Source organism: Pelophylax lessonae, assembly GCF_965119305.1.
Source record: "Pelophylax lessonae genome assembly, chromosome: 4".
NCBI lineage: Eukaryota > Metazoa > Chordata > Amphibia > Anura > Ranidae > Pelophylax > Pelophylax lessonae.
In genome coordinates, this window is record NC_138771.1 from 268,271,970 (window position 1) to 268,290,049 (window position 18,080).

At 42.5% G+C, this 18,080-nt stretch overlaps 1 protein-coding gene across 12 annotated transcripts in view; it reads left to right on the forward strand.

Annotated features, from left to right (window-relative positions):
* GRIP1 (glutamate receptor interacting protein 1) overlaps positions 1-18,080 on the forward strand; it is a 1,071,013-nt gene that overhangs the window by 866,172 nt on the left and 186,761 nt on the right. The gene's annotated exons all lie outside the window — the stretch shown is intronic.

Sequence of the window (18,080 nt, forward strand, 5' to 3'; positions counted from 1 at the left end):
AAATTATGTGCTTTGGTTGTAGAGGACGAGAGTGCGGCAGATAAACAGGTACATCTAGATCAGTTTGTTTAATCTCTGTGTATTACCTGAGGCCAATCACTTCACTGGGTAAATGTAAGAGTTTACAAACCACTTTAAGATTGTATTGATGTACTGTATTTTTTTATAAAACTTTTTTGCCTCCTTTTGAGCTTGTCAACATAACTTGGCTGCTTATTCTATATAACAGGACATGGTATAAGGGGAAGAAAGATTTTACCTATTTTGATTTTTTTCTGATACAATATTGCTGCCCCAGTAGTATAGTAATATTCTGGTGTTCTCTTCCACTGCACCATTAGCAGCAAATGTGCATGTTGGGTGAACAGAGGGGTCTGGTCATGTTTTAAATGAATGAATGAATGAATGAATGAATTGCCAGCTTTTGCCATTCGGGGAATATTACGCTATTCTAGTTCTATTATGTTGTTGCCTGCTAGGTGTTTTCACTGTTACAAATCTGCTATTATCACTGGTATTAACCCCTTCATGTCTTAGGGTAAAACAAATGTTAACGTCTAAGCACAATTTTGCAACTTTGAAATGCGTTAGTAAAACTTTACTTATCACAACTACTTTGAGCATCCAAGTGGATTATACTGCATTTTTCAGGACAAATTGGGCTTTCATTTGGTGGTAAATGGAAATGGGTACCTCCTGATTTATTTCTTTTTTATTTTCAAAGTAAAACTGGCCCTAAATAGTAAAAAAAAAAAAAAACGTATTTTTTAAATTTAGCTGTATATTTCTTATACTACCATAACCTACCACCAAAGAACAACCCAAAATAAATTCTCCTGCACCCCACGATTGCAGCAATACTACATAAGTGTATGTTGTTTTTAGCTGTAATACAGCCCAGAAACAATAGTGCACAAAAATGGAGAAGGATCTGGGAGTCTTGGTTGATGATAGATTAGGCAACAGCATGCAATGTCAAGCGGCAGCTGCCAAAGCCAGCAGAATATTAGCATGCATAAAGAAAGGGATGTATTCCAGAGATAAGACTATAATCCTTCCACTTTATAAAACTCTGGTCCGACCGCATCTGGAGTATTCTGTCCAGTTCTGGTCGCCAGTCCTCAGGAGGGATGTGTTGGAGCTGGAGAGAGTCCAGAGAAGGGCAACTAAACTAATTAGGGGATTGGAGGACCTTGACTATGAAGAGCGTCTACAATCGCTCGATTTATTCTCCCTGGAGAAGAGACGTCTGAGGGGGGACATGATAGCAATTTATAAATATCTTAATGGGGATCCCAGCTTAGAAAAAAAGCTGTTCATTCAAAGGGATTGCATGAGGACTCGAGGGCATACAATGCGATTAGAGGAGAAGCGTTTTAACCTCAGGCAACGTGGGGGGTTCTTTACTGTTAGGGCTACAAGATTGTGGAATTCTCTACCACAAGAGGTGGTTTCTGAGGGTAGTATGGTGGCTTTCAAAAGACTCTTAGACTTACATCTCAAGGATCAGAACATTCAGGGGTATGTGAGATGATTACAGCCACACACACCTACACAGGTTGAACTGGATGGACTATTGTCTTTATTCAACCTCACCTACTATGTAACTATGTAACATTTTGGTTTTTTTTTTTTTTGTTTTTTTTACCCTACTTAAAACACACTGACACTAACTGACAATGCTACTAATTTAGAAAAAATGTAGAAAAAAAATCCTACCCAAAATATACGGACCTTTGACCCTTACTTGACACAAACACTAACCCTGGCACTGACCTAGATTAAACCTTCATCTAAGTATTTTTTATAGTATTATTATTATTATTTTACACAGTTTGTTTCTCTTTCTCTGCAAGGAGAGAGAAAGATTCAATGTATAATTTTTCTCAATTCACAGACCGAGAAATATAGGGGCGGGCTTTACAGTGAGTGATCACTGTGATAGCCATTCAGAGGCTAACACAGCAATCAGGTGACCTAGAACTTGGAGTTCTGGGTACTGATCGTTCGTATGGGATCTGGGGCTCACTTTGAGACCCCAGTCTCTGTGCGGGGAGTGCGCTCCCAGCACAAAGACAGATATGCAGGCCAGTCCAGTGAGGCCACATATATGTGTACTGACGGTATCAAGGGGTTAATAGGCCCATATACTGTTCACCTATGAAGTTCGCTGTGCTTTAAGAAGCTTAAGTTTACATTTAGAGATTTATTTTTCCTCTGATATCATTTGGATAGCTTTGTACAATATTTGAATGATGTATTTACCAAAAGCAGCCAGATAGTCACCAAGTATATTCTGTCTTTTTTTTCCATTGTCAGCCTATTCCTTCCATAAGTTAGTGGAACTGTTTGTTGAGTTTGAGTCATACGAGCATTGTGTAGTCAATATACATATGGAATGGACCTGAAAGCATACATTAATTTCATGTACACAAATATTTGTTTGCATTGTATCATTAGGCTGGCCATACACTATACAATTTTCTTGTTCAACTTTCCTTTAGATTTACCAAAACCATGTAATATAGGGTCAAACCTAAACACTTTCAATTTGTATGCAGTCAGGCAGGCCCTTGCACTACATAGTTTAAGGTAAATCTAAAGGAAATTGAATAAGAAAATTGTATAGTGTATGGCCAGCCTTAGACTTCTAAACTGCACAAATCAAAAGTTCATTATAGAAAATTCCTTCTGGACTTTTAACCTATTGGCAGTTGTGCTGTATATTCTTAGGCTGGCCATACACTATACAATTTTCTTATTCCATTTCCTTTAGATTTACCTTAAACTATGTAGTGCAAGGGCCTGCCTGACTGCATACAAATTGAAAGTGTTTAGGTTTGACCCTATATTACATGGTTTTGGTAAATCTAAAGGAAAGTTGAACAAGAAAATTGTATAGTGTATGGCCAGCCTTAGTGTATCTTTGCACTTTTTGTGAGATTACTTGTAAGTCTAATGTACAATATGGAGAATTAGTTCTTGGATATATTTTATTTTCTGTCCCCTTACTCCTTACTTATCGATATTAATGCTTGTCCTACGTTTGTTCAGTGGGAATTGCACTGGGCCATACTAATTTCCCAGACATCTATTACAGCTTTTTTCAATTTGACTTCACTGTTTTTTCTATGAAAGCTTGTAGCAGGCCAGGCAAATCATGCTGCTGGTAGTTAGGGAAATCGTACCAACCTCCTAAAACATGAAGCGATTGTCTATTTTTTTACAGGACAATCTGGGTTTTTATGGTTTCAAATTAAGTTGATAAATTATTTTTACAAAACAAGAAAAAAAAAAAAATACTGTGCAAAAACAGTGTTTCTGGTTTGTGAGTGGTGCAGATATCCGTATACAGCGGTGTGAAAAGGTTTCAGGCAGGTGTGAAGAAATGCTGTAAATTAAATTAAGAATGCTTTCAAAAATATATATATATATTTTTTTTCTGATCCTGTCAAATACTTTCAGGTGACTCATCTGGCCAGGGCTTTTGACTGGTGCAGAGACTAAGGACTAAAACAGTGGATCTCCATGGAGTAAGCTATTACTTACATCCCTTTATGCTGTCTCCCCTGGATCTGCCAGTCTTTCTTGGGAGATCTTGGGGGTCACCCATTCATTGGTTCTACTTTATGTGCCAGCTAAGGTATCTGGCAAAAGTCCTCCCCCAAGATTTGTAGCTGACCCAGGAAACCCGGAATTCCTACCTGGGATATCAGACTGCTAACTTAAGCAACTCTTGAAAATGGGCACCTATTGTATAAGAGACTTTGGTTGTGAAACGGGCCTAAAAACCATTGGCTCTATTCAACACATGCTTGATCCTCCCCTAAACCAATTAAGTTCCGAAACTCCCTTTGATCCCATATGCAGCGAACAATCGCCTTCGGCAGTCTTCAAAGCATATAAGCTTTTAGCTTTTTGGCAGGAAGATTTTTACCCGCACAGAGAGGTACATATCTTATATTTTGCACATTACTTATCAATAACTAGCAGGTATCAAGAAGTAGGATACAGAATTCTGGTACAGTGGTACAGGGTCCCAGCGGTTTTACATAAATTGTTCCTGCGCTCTTCTAGTAGATGTTGGAAATCCCAGATAGAAGAGGTTACCCTTCTACATGTCTTCTGGTCTTGTGATAATCTTAAACATTTCTGCCCCCCCCCCCCCCCCATGACAGCTGGCCGGGGATCTTCTTCTTGCACCCGCTGTAACAAATCAAGAAGACTGTGGCGGTGCGGGGCTGTGTCATTCATTTACAGAGTTTAATGAATGAATAAACTGCAAATACTGACAGTCTTTGCGGCTGATGGCTTGTAGTTCCCAGTAAATTACGAAGGCGCTGATGAGCATTCTAGATAATAAATTTACCTTCCTAACACTCAGTAACTGTCTGCCTGCATAAAAGGTACAGGAAGACAGCTACACAGACAGTGTGCAGGAGCCTGGCATTACCCCTGCAAAATGCTGGTTGGGGGTGCAATGCTTTACAGGCTCCTAAAAATAAATAAATACACATTTTTTTTACCTGCAAAAAAATGTGAATGTATTATTTTTTATTTTAAAGGCGAACTTATCCTTTAAAAAGGAAAATATACACTTGGCCACCCATCATCTTAAGTATGTGATAGTTGAGCAGATGTGAATCATTGTTGCCCTTGCTTCACTACTTAGTCACATACAGTATGTCACAAAAGTGAGTACATTCCTCACATTTTTGTAAATATTTTATTATATCTTTACATGTGACAACACTGAAGAAATTACACTTTGCTACAATGTAAAGTAGTGAGTGTACAGCTTGTATAACAGTGTAAGTTTGCTGTCCCCTCAAAATAACTCAACACACAGCCATTAATGTCTAAAGCACTGGCAACAAAAGTGAGTACACCCCTAAGTGAAGAAATTGGGCCCAATTAGCCATTTTCACTCCCCGGTGTCATGTGACTCATTGTTAGCAGGTCTCAGGTGTGAATGGGGAGCAGGTATGTTAAATTTGGTGTTATCACTCTCACATACTGGTCACTGGAAGTTCAACATGGACGGCACCTCATGGCAAAGAACTCTCTGAGCATCTGAAAAAAAGAATTGTTGCTCTACATAAAGATGGCCTAGGCTAAAAGAAGATTGCAAAGACCCTGAAACTGAGCTGCAGCAGTTGCGGTAGGCAAGTGGTTAAAGAGGTTATAAACCTACAAAAAAAAGACAAAAGACAAAGGCATAATGAGCTAGTATCCTTATCATAGGTTTACCTATAGGTACAAGTTACAGAGAAGCTTTACTTCTTTTTTAAAGTGATTGTAAATGATTACCTTCTAAAACAGCCCATTCAGTTTAAAATAGGATTAAAAGGCAAAGCATGTTTGTATAGATATAAAAAAACTTTATAAATACCTTTTTTTCCTCTCTTTTATAAGTGATCACATTTCCTCTGATCTCAGCTGAATATGAGCTGGGGTTGGGGGGAAGCAGCAGCACACTGAGCTTTCTAGTGAATGGCAGTGCAGCAGGGGTGTGTCAGGACAAGTCTGATCATTGGAGGAGAGCACATGGAGTTCCCAGCATAGCTAGAGAATTGACCACGCTGTACTCTCCTGCTTAGTGTGGTCAGTTTTTAAAAGGAAAGCAGAGGGACTAAGAGGAACATCGGGTATTTCACATAAAAAGCAGGTATTTCACATAAAAAGCATACAAAGAGAACAGGATACTTTCTCATGCAAGCACATAGTACAGCAGGCACATATTTGGAATAATAAATGTTGGGGTAACAAACACTTTAAGAAAAGAATAGGGAGTAAATCTCTGGTAATTACATCTTTAAAGTCTATCTAAACCCAAGAATAACAATGTAATATACTGTAGAATACTAACCCTTACACATTGTGGCTGCAGTAGTTTCCTTTTTTTTCACCTGGTGATCTTGCCAGCAACTTCCTGTCCTAGGGTGACCATGCTTACTTGCTGCACTATATATATATATATATATATATATATAAACTATATAGCCGTATGGTAATGTTTTCAATTTAAATGCAGCATTGTCGGCTTGGTAAGGTAACAAATATGTCAACTGCTGGGTTTTAAATGCACTTTAACCACTTAAGCCCCGGAAGATTTTACCCCCTTCCTGACCAGGGGGTATTTTGCGATTCGGCACTGCGTGACTTTAACGGACAATTGCGCGGTCGTGCGATGCTGTACCTAAACAAATTTGACGTCCTTTTTTTCCCACAAACAGAGCTTTCTTTTGGTGGTATTTGATCACCTGTGCGATTTTTTGATCACGCGCTATAAACAAAAAAAGAGCGTCAATTTTGCAAAAATAACAATATTTTTCACATTTTTTTATATGAAATTCCCCCAAAAAAAAAAAAGTAAAAATCAAAATTTTTTAAAATTTTCGGCCAATTTGTTTTATGCTACATATGTTTGGTAAGAAAAAAATCGCAAAAAGCGTATTTTGATTGGTTTGCGCAAAAGTTATCGCGTTTACTAACAAAGGGAAAGATTTTTGTCATTTTTGTTGTTTTTTTTTTAACGCGTAATGGCGGCGATCTGCGATTTTTTTGCGGTACTGCGACATTGGGGCGGACAGATCGGACCCTTGACTGACATTTGTGACACTTTTGGGGTTACCAGTGACATTTCTACAGTAATCAGTGCTATACATATGCACTGTTACTGTAAAAATACACTGGTTGTGAAGGGGTTAACTTTATTTGGGAGGGAGGGGCTGTGTGTATCCCTAGGGGCGTGCTTTCTACTGTGATTGGCTGTGGCTTGAGCTGTAAGGACACTGATCAACGGATCTACATACTAGATCCGTTTGATCAGTGTCTTTACAGCGAGGAGAATGACAGGTGGCTTGTTTACACAAACTGCCTGACATTCTCCCTCTCCCCCGCCGATCGCCGAGTGACCGGCGGACATCGGGTCCGCTGGTCACATGCGCGGTGGGGGTCCGTGACCACGCGGGAGCGCGCCTCCGGGGGCGCGCGCTCGCTCCCTAGACCCTCACAGGCTAGTGACGTAGCCCTACATCACTTTGCCTGTGAGGGGCTGTCGGCAAGTGGTTAAGCAGTGTCAGCTCTCATACTTCTATCCTGACAGATACATTTTCAAGAAAGGTGGAAACAAACTGAAAATTATTTTGGATATTTGTTTTCTGAGGCTTTGTTTACTTGCATATTAAAATTCCTTCTAATTTAGAAAACTGAGAAGATTGTGTTGATAGGTAATATTTAAATATCTCAGTGATTTCCATGTCTATATTTTTGCACTGTGATGTCTGACAAGACTGATCGCTTTTGACACAGATATTTTGGTTGCTGATGAGGTAAATAGGTGTTGGATTAAGGGTAGGATGCTGCCCACACTGCTTACACATTGCATCAGGATTGTAACAGCAAATAAAATGAGCTTGTTCATTATTTCATTAATAAATCTTTGTGAACTTTTACTATAGACACAGTATATAAGAATTCCATGGCTATTGCACTTCGTTAACTGATTTCCATCTGATATTTCAATGTAAGATCCAAACAAATAGGAGAAATCACATATGCAGACAGTTTACTGAACACTTTGCAAAAAGTAGCTTTAGATAGTCAACTTGCCCAAACCAGGGAAGGCGCCTGATCACCCTCACAATTTTTGTCCAGTTTCTTTAACAAATACTGATTTAAAGCTGCATGCAAAAATAATTGCCAATCAAGTTCTGAACATTTCCCCCACTTTAATCCAAGCCGACCAAGTCGGTTTCGTAAAGGGTAGACAAGCAGCAGATGGCACTAGTAGAATGTTTAACTTATTAGGAATAGCAGAGATTCGTAATTTTTTTAGTGCTAGACACCGAAAAGCGTTTGATAGGGTCCATTGGGGATACCTTCTAGCCACTTTGTCCAAATGTGGTTTCTAGGGCCTCATTAAAAATGCTATTTTGGCACTATACACTTTCCCCTCTGCTCAAGTTTACACCTCCAGCTCCCTATCGGACCACTTTTCAATAACAAATGGGACAGATCGAGGATGTCCCTTTTTCCCCACAATAGTTTCTTATTGAACCTCTAGCTGCCTTGATCAGATCACCTCCCCTGATTAAAGGTGTTACGGTGTATGGCCAGTCCCACAAATTAGATCTGTTCGCAGACGATGTGATCTTGATTCTTACTGATTACCCTCTTTAACAGCAATTGAATCTGTCCTGGAGCATTTTAGAAAGGTATTCAATTATAAACTCAACATAACAAAATCCTCTGTCCTTCCTCATGGGATAACTAAGGATCTCCTGTTGACCCTCAAATCATGTTTTAATTACCAGTGGGAAACTAACAAATTGGCCTATTTGGGAACTACTCTCACTTCCCCTATGTCCCAGACCTATGAGATGAACTAAAAGGCATTCTTAAACTCTATCGCCAAGGACTTTGCCCATATAGAGTAATTGGAACTTTCATGGCTGGGCAGAGTGGCTGCATTTAAAATGGCCTCCGGTCGTTTGATTGGATGAGCCACAATGATGCCACTCCCACACATGCACGCAGGAGCCGCTGTTCACAGCACAGGACTCTGAAGGAACTGCATGGGTATGCAGTTTCTTCAGAGCGCATGCGCCGGTGACGTCACCGGTAGCTTTCACAAGTAAATATCTGCTAAACGGTGCATGTTTAGGATAAATTTAGTGTACCTATAGATGAGCCTTATTATAGGCTTACCTATTGGTAAAAATAAACCAAAGGAGCTTACTCTCACTTTAAGGCAAGGACATGCATGTCAAGTTTCGTTGAAAACCTCTATAATAGTGTGCACCAGTTGATTTGAAAGTGTCCAAAGATCCCAATTTTCTTTTTTTTTAGAATGGGTTTTGTATTGAATTTCAAATACAATAATGTTGTGTCAAATAATAGATGAAAAAAAATTGTTTAGCAGCCACGTTGTAACTAGAAAGTATATTTAGTATCTTTAAATGAAAACTCTTTTCTATCCAGAGTGTTTAGAGAGTGAAGTTAACTCTTGCTGCACTGCATTTTTCCTCTTTGGTTGCTCTTGCTGCTTTCCCTAGTAATGAAGATGTTAATAAATTAGAAAATTAGTGTTTCGCAAGCAATTAAGTATCCAATAAATCAACTCAGCTTGTAAGTGCTAGAACCGTGGTGTAAATATTTTAATGACTACCACATCCGTGCACATGAATAATTGATATATGATTCATTTTTCATTTGCATGCTTTGCTTTGGTGTGATCAACTAATCTCTGTGTCACAAAAACGCACTGCAATGTCTCTTCCTATTTTATTTTCCTCAACGATGTCTTTTGTAAAACATAACTATGAGGAATGGTTGTCTTTTTTTATACACACACTCAGTCTGATATTTCTATTCAGTGGCACAAGTAAAAGAATAGTAATTGCTTGTTATCTATTGATTACATCCACAATATTTTTTAGTTTGCTTAGCAACCAATCAGTATACAGTTAAAAAAAAGTACTAACGTACTTTGCACTGCCACATGTATATGTGAGTGTGCAAAACGCATTGCCCACGCAATATGGGAATCAAAGCAGTGGCCTTATAATAGCTTATATAAAAGCAGTGTGAACAGCAATCTTTTACAAAACATCTGCAGAGCTTTCAGCAAGCTTTGTTGAGGCTTTTAAAGGCCCATTCAGCTTCAGTTTGTAAATATTGAGCACAGATCCTAATGGGGGTGTTGATTGCCACTTTAAGCTGCTAGCAGGCTTTTAAGAGGCTGAAGCCTGCTATCGGCTTGCTTAAAGTAGAACTACACTGCATCTGAGTACCACAAACCAAAAACACTATTTAATTCATTTTGAATATTCAAAGCAAACTGAGCCATACATCCATGTCTCCACACTTTTTTTTTTTTTCAAATCACTTTGAAAAACACCCCCTAGCATTTCTGGCCATGGCTATCTTGAATAAGGACAGATGATTTATAGCAGTTACTTTTTGGAATCCATTTGCCCTTAGCACAGGCATGCAGAAAGAAGTGTGTGCTTAGCTGAGAAAACCAATCCTCCCCCACCCCTGAAGACTCCCGGGATGTATGACCTAGTTTGCCTAGGCTGGAAACCAGAAAGTAACTGAGGAAATGTAAAAAAAATAAAAGTTCCACTTTAAAGAGGCAATCAAGACTCCCATTAGGATCTGTGTTCAACATTTACAAACTAGAACTGAATGGTACTTTAAAAGCTTTAACAAAGCTTGCTGAAAGCTGTTAATGCTTTGTCAAAGCTTTCTGTTCACATTGCTCTTATACAGCTGAAGCCTGTGTGAAACAGGCCTAAGGCATTTCTTTAAGCCTGAAATATCTCCTTTGGTTGAACTACCCCTTTAATGCACAGGGAATACAATCATGCAAATCCAGTGGGCTCAATATGTAAAGGGAAATAGTAAACATATGAGGTACATCTGGCATCACATTAGTTTCTAAAAGCAAAGCAGTCTTGCCTGTTATTTTGGTTTTCTAATTCTGATAATATTGTGTTCTTAAAAACCTTTTTTAAAATATATTTTCTCTATCGCTCATTGACAGACGTAGTCTTCTTGATTCTCAAGAGCTGGGTTATGTTGTCTCCGCAGGAGTAGGACTAGGCAGAAAGACCAAACGTTCTGGCTCCACCTTAGGGGCAGTCCCTGAGGGTATATCCTCCCTCTCTCTGCTACAGGGAATCAGTTTTTTTCTGTCTAGTCAGGAGTAAGGACCCAAGTTCCTTGCTGGGATCTTTTGGTCCTGGCAAGACTTTTTTCTTTAAGAAAAAGACATTTTTTAGGTAGTTTTCTCCAGTGTTTTTTCCTGTGAGATCTTCAAGCAAAAATGCCGGACTGGGCGACACTTGTGGTCACCCCAGCCGGCCTACGAGCACGCGCAGACCATGGCATTGCGCTTGGTCGGCCGCGACACATTCAAGTAAGTATGCGGGGCCGGGCGACGGGCTGGATGTTGAGATCCAGTGGTCACCCCGGTTTCTGCCTACGAGCGCGTGCAGACCAGAGCTCCGCGCTGGGTCGGCCGCGACGGAGTCCCAGTGGAGGGACTGACCTTGCGAGTTTAAAGTCTCGCTTGGACGCCAGGAACCAGAGAGTCGAGGCGTCCGGAGTGGTCCACAAACCCCCACCCCGGTGGAGAGAGTATTGTGAAGAGAGGGTGCCTGTCGGTTCGGTATGGTGAGTAAACGTTCCCTTTTTTCCTCGTTATGAGGCAGTATGTATTATGGGCCCCTCCATATATGGTCAGTATATATCTGATACTTACAAGTCCCCCTTGTAATACAGCATGTGTTTGTGGGAAGTGGACTTGGTTTAAGAGCTAACACTCTACCCAGCAGACTGTAACATTACAGCAGACATAGGAGGTATAATCCTACCTTATGTGTAGTGTATCTCCTGTAGATCCATATATCGCCTCTTAGCAGAGATGCAGGTGGATGTGCTGGGAAAACGATTTCGGCGGTCCGCCGCCATTTTGCCGTAGACCAAATGCATGTATGTCCTCAGGTCACGCCGGCCGCCATGTTTTTGGAGTCTTATGTCTCTTCTATGGGGGCGGCCATGTTTTGTGAGCCCAGCTACCTCGTGGAGAGCTGGGAACGCCGGAAGGCGTACACAGGGGGCGGAGCCACGTCCTTCTACCCGGGAAAAAGCAAACAGCTCCTTCCAGTCTGTGTAAGACAGACGCTGACTGCAGTTGGTTGGAAACTGCACTGCATCGGTTGGTGAGCCTTGGGGGTCTCTCTCTCTCTCTGTGGGATCGAGAAGCAGGTACTCTGAGGGGCGCTATTGCGCTAGGGGGAGACACACAAAAAAAAAAAAAAAAAAAAGAAAAAGTTTTTTTGTTTTGCTGGCAAAGGTGTCCTGAATTAACATGGACCCTGCCACTCATGTATCTCCTCCGGATCCCCTCGAGGGGTCTGCGGGATCCTCCAGCACCCCATTGACAATTGAATCATTGTCAGCTATTATGGAAACTTTTGTGTCCCGGGTGGAAGTGGCTTGTCAGGGACAGGGCGCAAGAAAGCGACCCCCGCCTAACCCCATATTATCTGAAACCTCGGATTCAGACTCTGAGCCCATTTCTGCAGTTGCAGGTACTTCATCTGGGATTGGTGTCTCGGATCCTGTCTCTTCAGACAGTGAGGAGGATGTTTCGGCATCCGCCATAGCCCGAGAGGAAGCGTTGGTAAACGCACTCATTGTATCTGTTCAAGAGACCTTAAGGTTACAGGGTATTCCATCGAAAATAGCTGAAACTGAAATCCCTTTTGGGACTAAAAAACGCATCAAAGTGGCGAAGGTTTTTCCATTGCCCAAATGTTTTGGCAATCCAATCGAAGAAGAATGGCGTCTGCCAAAACGCACTTTTACTATTTCTAAACGCATTGACAGGCGTTATCCGTTTGAGGAAACCCTTATTAAGAAATGGACAGAACCACCTGTGGTGGATTCACCAATTGCTAGATTGAATAAAGCCACGGTTATTCCTTTAGAAGACGCTCCGTCTTTTAAAGATCCAGTGGATCGCAAGATAGAAGCTATGTCTCGCACCATGTTTTCCTTGATTGGATCAGCTTTCAGACCTATAATAGCTATTGGTCTGGTTTCGCAGGCTGTAACTGAATGGACCAAGTGGTTACGCCGGGACTTAGAAGAGGTCCCTCAGGTGGTATCAGATTTGTTGGAACAAATGATACAGGGGTTACAGTTTGTGTGTGATGCGGCGTTAGACGCCACTCCATTATTGGCGCGAGCATCAGTCTCGGCAGTGGTTCTCAGGCGTACACTGTGGCTAAAAGGTTGGTTAGCCGACCAAGGTTCCAAAAAAGCATTGGCTAATATCCCCTTTTCAGGAGAGCGTCTATTTGGAGCCAACTTAGATGAGATCATTAAAGATCTCACGGGTGGAAAGAGCACCTTTTTACCGCAAAATTTTAAAGGTAGAGGAACTCGTCAAAGACGAGGGCCTTCTTTTTCTGCTCACAAGAGGTTTTTTCGTCCCGCGGGTGAAAAAACTAAGTCCTCCAAAGCTCCTGCAGGAGGCGTCAGGGGTCGTTGGTCGGGCAAGCAAAAGCCCGCCCCCTCCAGACCTGAAGATAAACCATCCAAAGCCTGAAGGTGCGCCCCCACCCATAACTGGGGTGGGGGGACGTCTTCGCCGGTTCCCGGATCCATGGCTTTCCAGAATCCCGGACAAATGGGTTTGCGAAGTCATAAGGTCAGGGTACAAGATCGAGTTTCGATCTCTCCCACCGGCGCGATTCTTCCCTTCCAATATCCGACTATCCTCAGATCGTTTAGAAGATCTGCGGAGAGCAGTCACAGATTTACTACAACAAGGAGTGGTAGTCCACGTTCCTTGGACAGAACGGTTTCAAGGGTTTTATTCAAACCTATTTACAATACCCAGGAAAGAGGGCAAAGTGCGTCCAATTCTGGACTTAAGAGCACTCAATTCTTTTGTCAACATAAGAAGATTCAGAATGGAGTCCATTCGCACAGTAGCAGCCTTCCTGCATCCAGGGGATGTCCTAGCGTCCATAGACATCAAGGACGCCTATCTTCACATTCCCATTTTCGCAGGACATCAGCGGTTTCTACGCTTTTCCGTAGAAGAGAACCACTATCAGTTTGTGGCGTTACCTTTCGGTCTCGCCACGGCTCCGCGGGTCTTCACAAAGGTGTTGGCCCCAATGTTGGCACTTCTGCGCCAAAGAGGCATATCGATCCTTGGTTACCTAGACAATCTTCTGCTTCATGCAGAGTCTCCTCAGACCTTGCTACAAAACATAGAAATTACTATGATTTCTTTACAGGAATTCGGGTGGCTGGTGAACCAGCAAAAGTCATTTCTGGTTCCCACCCAGAGGCTCGAATATCTGGGTCTAATTCTAGACACAGTCAGGACAAGAGTTTTTCTTCCGGTAGGGAAACTCCGAAAGATTCAATCAGCAGTCCAGTTGTTACTGTCCAACAGCTGGTCTTCCCTTCGGACTTGCATGAGGGTTCTGGGGTTGATGGTGGCTTCATTCGAAGCAGTCCCATTTGCCCAGTCCCATACCCGAATTCTTCAGCAAGAGATTCTTCTCAGATGGAATCGGAATCCGGAATCCCTGGACAATCAGATCCGATTGAGCAAACAGACCAGAGAGTCTCTGGTCTGGTGGCTTCGGTCTCCGATGCTCAGCCAGGGAAAGTCATTTCTGCCAATATATTGGACGATAGTGACCACGGATGCCAGTCTATCCGGATGGGGAGGAATTCTCGGTCAGTTATCTGTCCAGGGACTTTGGTCCCCGGAAGAATCCAGGTTACCGATAAATGTATTGGAACTGAGAGCGATCAGACTTTGTCTGATTCACTGGACCGAGCAGCTCCAGGGCAGCCCGGTTCGGATCCAGTCGGACAATGCCACGGCCGTGGCTTATGTCAATCACCAGGGGGGCACCAAGAGTGTCCGAGCGGCCAAAGAAGTGGCTTGCATTCTTCGCTGGGCGGAACGATTTGTTCCAGCAATCTCTGCGGTGTTCATTCCGGGGGTGGAGAATTGGCAGGCAGATTATCTCAGCCGTCAGACCCTGGATCAGGGGGAATGGTCCCTCCATCCAGACGTTTTCCACCAGTTGTGCCTACGGTGGGGCACCCCGGATGTGGATCTGTTGGCATCACGATTCAACAGGAAAGTTCAGAGATTCGTGGCTCGCTCCCGCGATCCTCTAGCAGAAACCGCAGACGCACTGATCGCCCCGTGGGGGCAATACCAGCTAATATATGCCTTCCCTCCTCTCGCGTTACTGCCAAGACTTCTTCGCAGGATAGAGGAGGAAGGAATTCCAGTAATCCTGGTAGCTCCGGACTGGCCTCGTCGAGCTTGGTACGCCGACATGGTCAGACTGGTGGCGGACGTCCCGTGGAGACTTCCTCTCAGGGAGGATCTACTGTCTCAGGGACCGATCTTCCATCCTGCTTTACGATCGCTGGCTTTAACGGCCTGGCTATTGAGACCCAGGTGCTGAAGGACAAAGGTTTGTCAGCTTCAGTTATTCCTACTCTAGTTGAAGCAAGGAAAGCGACTTCCAGAAAGATTTATCATCGCACATGGAAGTCCTACATTGCATGGTGTGAACCTTTGGGGTTCCGTCCTCGGTCTTATTCGATTAGTCGAATATTGGCTTTTCTGCAACAAGGGGTTGAGCAGAAACTGGCCTTGAGTACTATCAAGGGTCAGGTCTCAGCATTAGCTATCTTCTTTCAGAAGCCTTTGGCTACTCATTCCTTGGTGCGGAATTTCATCCAGGGGGTGCGACATCTGGCTCCGCCAGTGCACGCGCCGTTACCCCCCTGGGATCTTAATTTAGTGTTGTCGGTTCTTCAGAAACCTCCCTTTGAAGATATTAGGGAGATTCCTCTACCTACGTTGTCCCAGAAGGTGGCCTTCTTGGTGGCTATTACTTCTGCACGCAGGGTGTCAGAACTGGCCGCATTATCTTGTCGTTCACCATATCTGGTGGTTCATAGAGATAAGGTGGTTCTTCGTCCGAATCCATCCTTCCTACCAAAAGTGGTTTCAGAATTTCATCTGAATGAAGAAATTGTATTACCTTCCCTGTGTCCTAAGCCCAGTCATCCTCGGGAGTTTGCTTTACACTCCTTGGATGTGGTCCGGGCGATCAGGGTATACTTGAAAACGACAGACTCGTTTCGCAAGACGGATTCACGTTTTGTGATCCCAGATGGACCCAAAAAGGGGTTGCCTGCATCTGCCGCGACCATTTCCAGGTGGATCAAACAGACTGTAGTACAGGCTTATTCTATTAAGGGTCGGGAGCCCCCGTTCCCTGTTAAGGCGCACTCCACTCGGGCACTTAGTGCGTCATGGGCCTTTCGCCATCAGGCGTCAGTGGTCCAGGTGTGCAAGGCGGCTACCTGGTCGTCGGTGCATACCTTTACAAAACATCGTTTGGCCGCAAGGTTTTGCAGGCCGCAATTTGAGGAGACCAGTGGTCTACCTCGAGGGTTTTTTCCGTTGGAAAATTTTTCTTTAGTCTCATTCTTTGTTTATAATGAGCCTTTAAAACTTCTAGTTTGGCACCGGTTGGGCCTTCTAGATTGGATTTGATTTTGTCAATCCCACCCCTCATTTGTGGCACTGCTTCTGGATGTCCCAGCTCTTGAGAATCAAGAAGACTACGTCTGTCAATGAGCGATAGAGAAAAATGGATTTTTGTAAGATCTTACTGTAAAATCCTTTTCTCTTAAGCTCATTGACAGACGTAGTACCCGCCCCTCTATCATTGAGTTGGGTTGGGTTAAATTCTCTGTACTGCTTTAAAACAGAACTGATTCCCTGTAGCAGAGAGAGGGAGGATATACCCTCAGGGACTGCCCCTAAGGTGGAGCCAGAACGTTTTGTCTTTCTGCCTAGTCCTACTCCTGCGGAGACAACATAACCCAGCTCTTGAGAATCAAGAAGACTACGTCTGTCAATGAGCTTAAGAGAAAAGGATTTTACGGTAAGATCTTACAAAAATCCATTTATCCCCTTCATCTTTTAGAGATGGAAAGGAAGATTGCTTTTTACCTCCAAAATGTTTAAACAAAAGATGTGTCCTTACATTTAGGCCCTTATACTTTATAATTGAAAAAAAGCACAGTTCAAATGTTTGAAAATATGTAACAAAGTAATTAAAAAGGTGGGCTAAATGGTATTTTAGTATCTCACCTAAATGTTATAGCTTTAAATCCTATAACAAAAGGGACAGAAAAGTATTTGAGTTAGAGCTACTGTCCTTCCAAACGAGGGACAGTTGAATGGTGCAACGTATGGCTAAAACAAGTAATTTGCAATCAGAGGCAAGCCTTCAATTCCCCTTTTCTAGCTTTAGTGTATTGTCATCCATTTGTGTGAGATGAAATTACAGTTCTAGAATTCCAAAGCTGTAGTTTTCTCTTCAAGGATCAGGAAACCAAATGAATTGGACTGTGAATAACTCATATCATTTAGACTGTAGATAGTCCCAAATCATGAAAATAAATGTGTTGCTTCCTCCGGTGTTCTGATGCACATTTTTTGTACTTTTAATAAAAGCCTCATTTTAAAAATCAGAGCTCTAGTTTTACTGCAGTGTAAGCTGGAAGGTATTTCATTGCTGACATTTAACTGCAAAGCTTACTAAGCAGTAACTGATTTTATAACTTCACAATGCCATTGCAAACACGATTTCATCCGCTCGCTCCAGTATTGATTGCGTCCTAGAACACTGAGAGCCCAAGAGCGAAGTCTTGGAAGTATCTCTGGCAAGTAGTTTAGACTCCAGAGACTGGTAGCTTTGTTCATAGCGCAACAGGTGAAATTTAGTTCTATTAATTCTAACTGGATTAACTGGATGCCCATGGTTTGGTTTATGGATCTATGATACTTTAAATCCTGTATGGGGCTACAGGGATGGACTATATACTTTGTATATAGAGAGGTATAGATAAATCTAGATGGTGCTCAAGACATTTTGGTAATTTATTATCTGCTAGACTCCGTGTTCAGAGTTCTATGAGAAGTGTGTGTCGTTCAGAGAATTCTGTCTGCCTTGTTAGCAGGCCAATCCCTGGTGATTTTATTTTGACCTGAGTCAAGTTCTAAAAAAGTTCCTTAAGCAGGCAACAGACTGCGTGAATTTTCCTGTGGCTGCACACAGTGTTGATGCGGGAATCCCTCCTGCCGGGCCATTGTCTTCTCCCAGGCAGGGAAGGTGTATGTGCTGAGCTAGTAATAATCGAAAGTGAAATCCGGTAGACTGGTTGTACCCAAGTTGATCGATCGATCGATCAACTCGGTACATTCAGCCTGCCTTTAGCCGGTTTGAATCTCAGCCAGTTCCTGCTGAACCGGCCGAGATTCCCCTCCTCTATGGCTGGAATTAGGCGCACTCCCTCTGGATATACATTTTGTGAGAGGTGTCCTGGTGGGTTCAGGCTGTGTGCCTTATTTTGGTCAACAGTAAAGAAAAAAAACCTTGATGGCAAAACCTTCTTTCCTCTATCTATACACATTTTAATTTTAATTTGCAATTCTA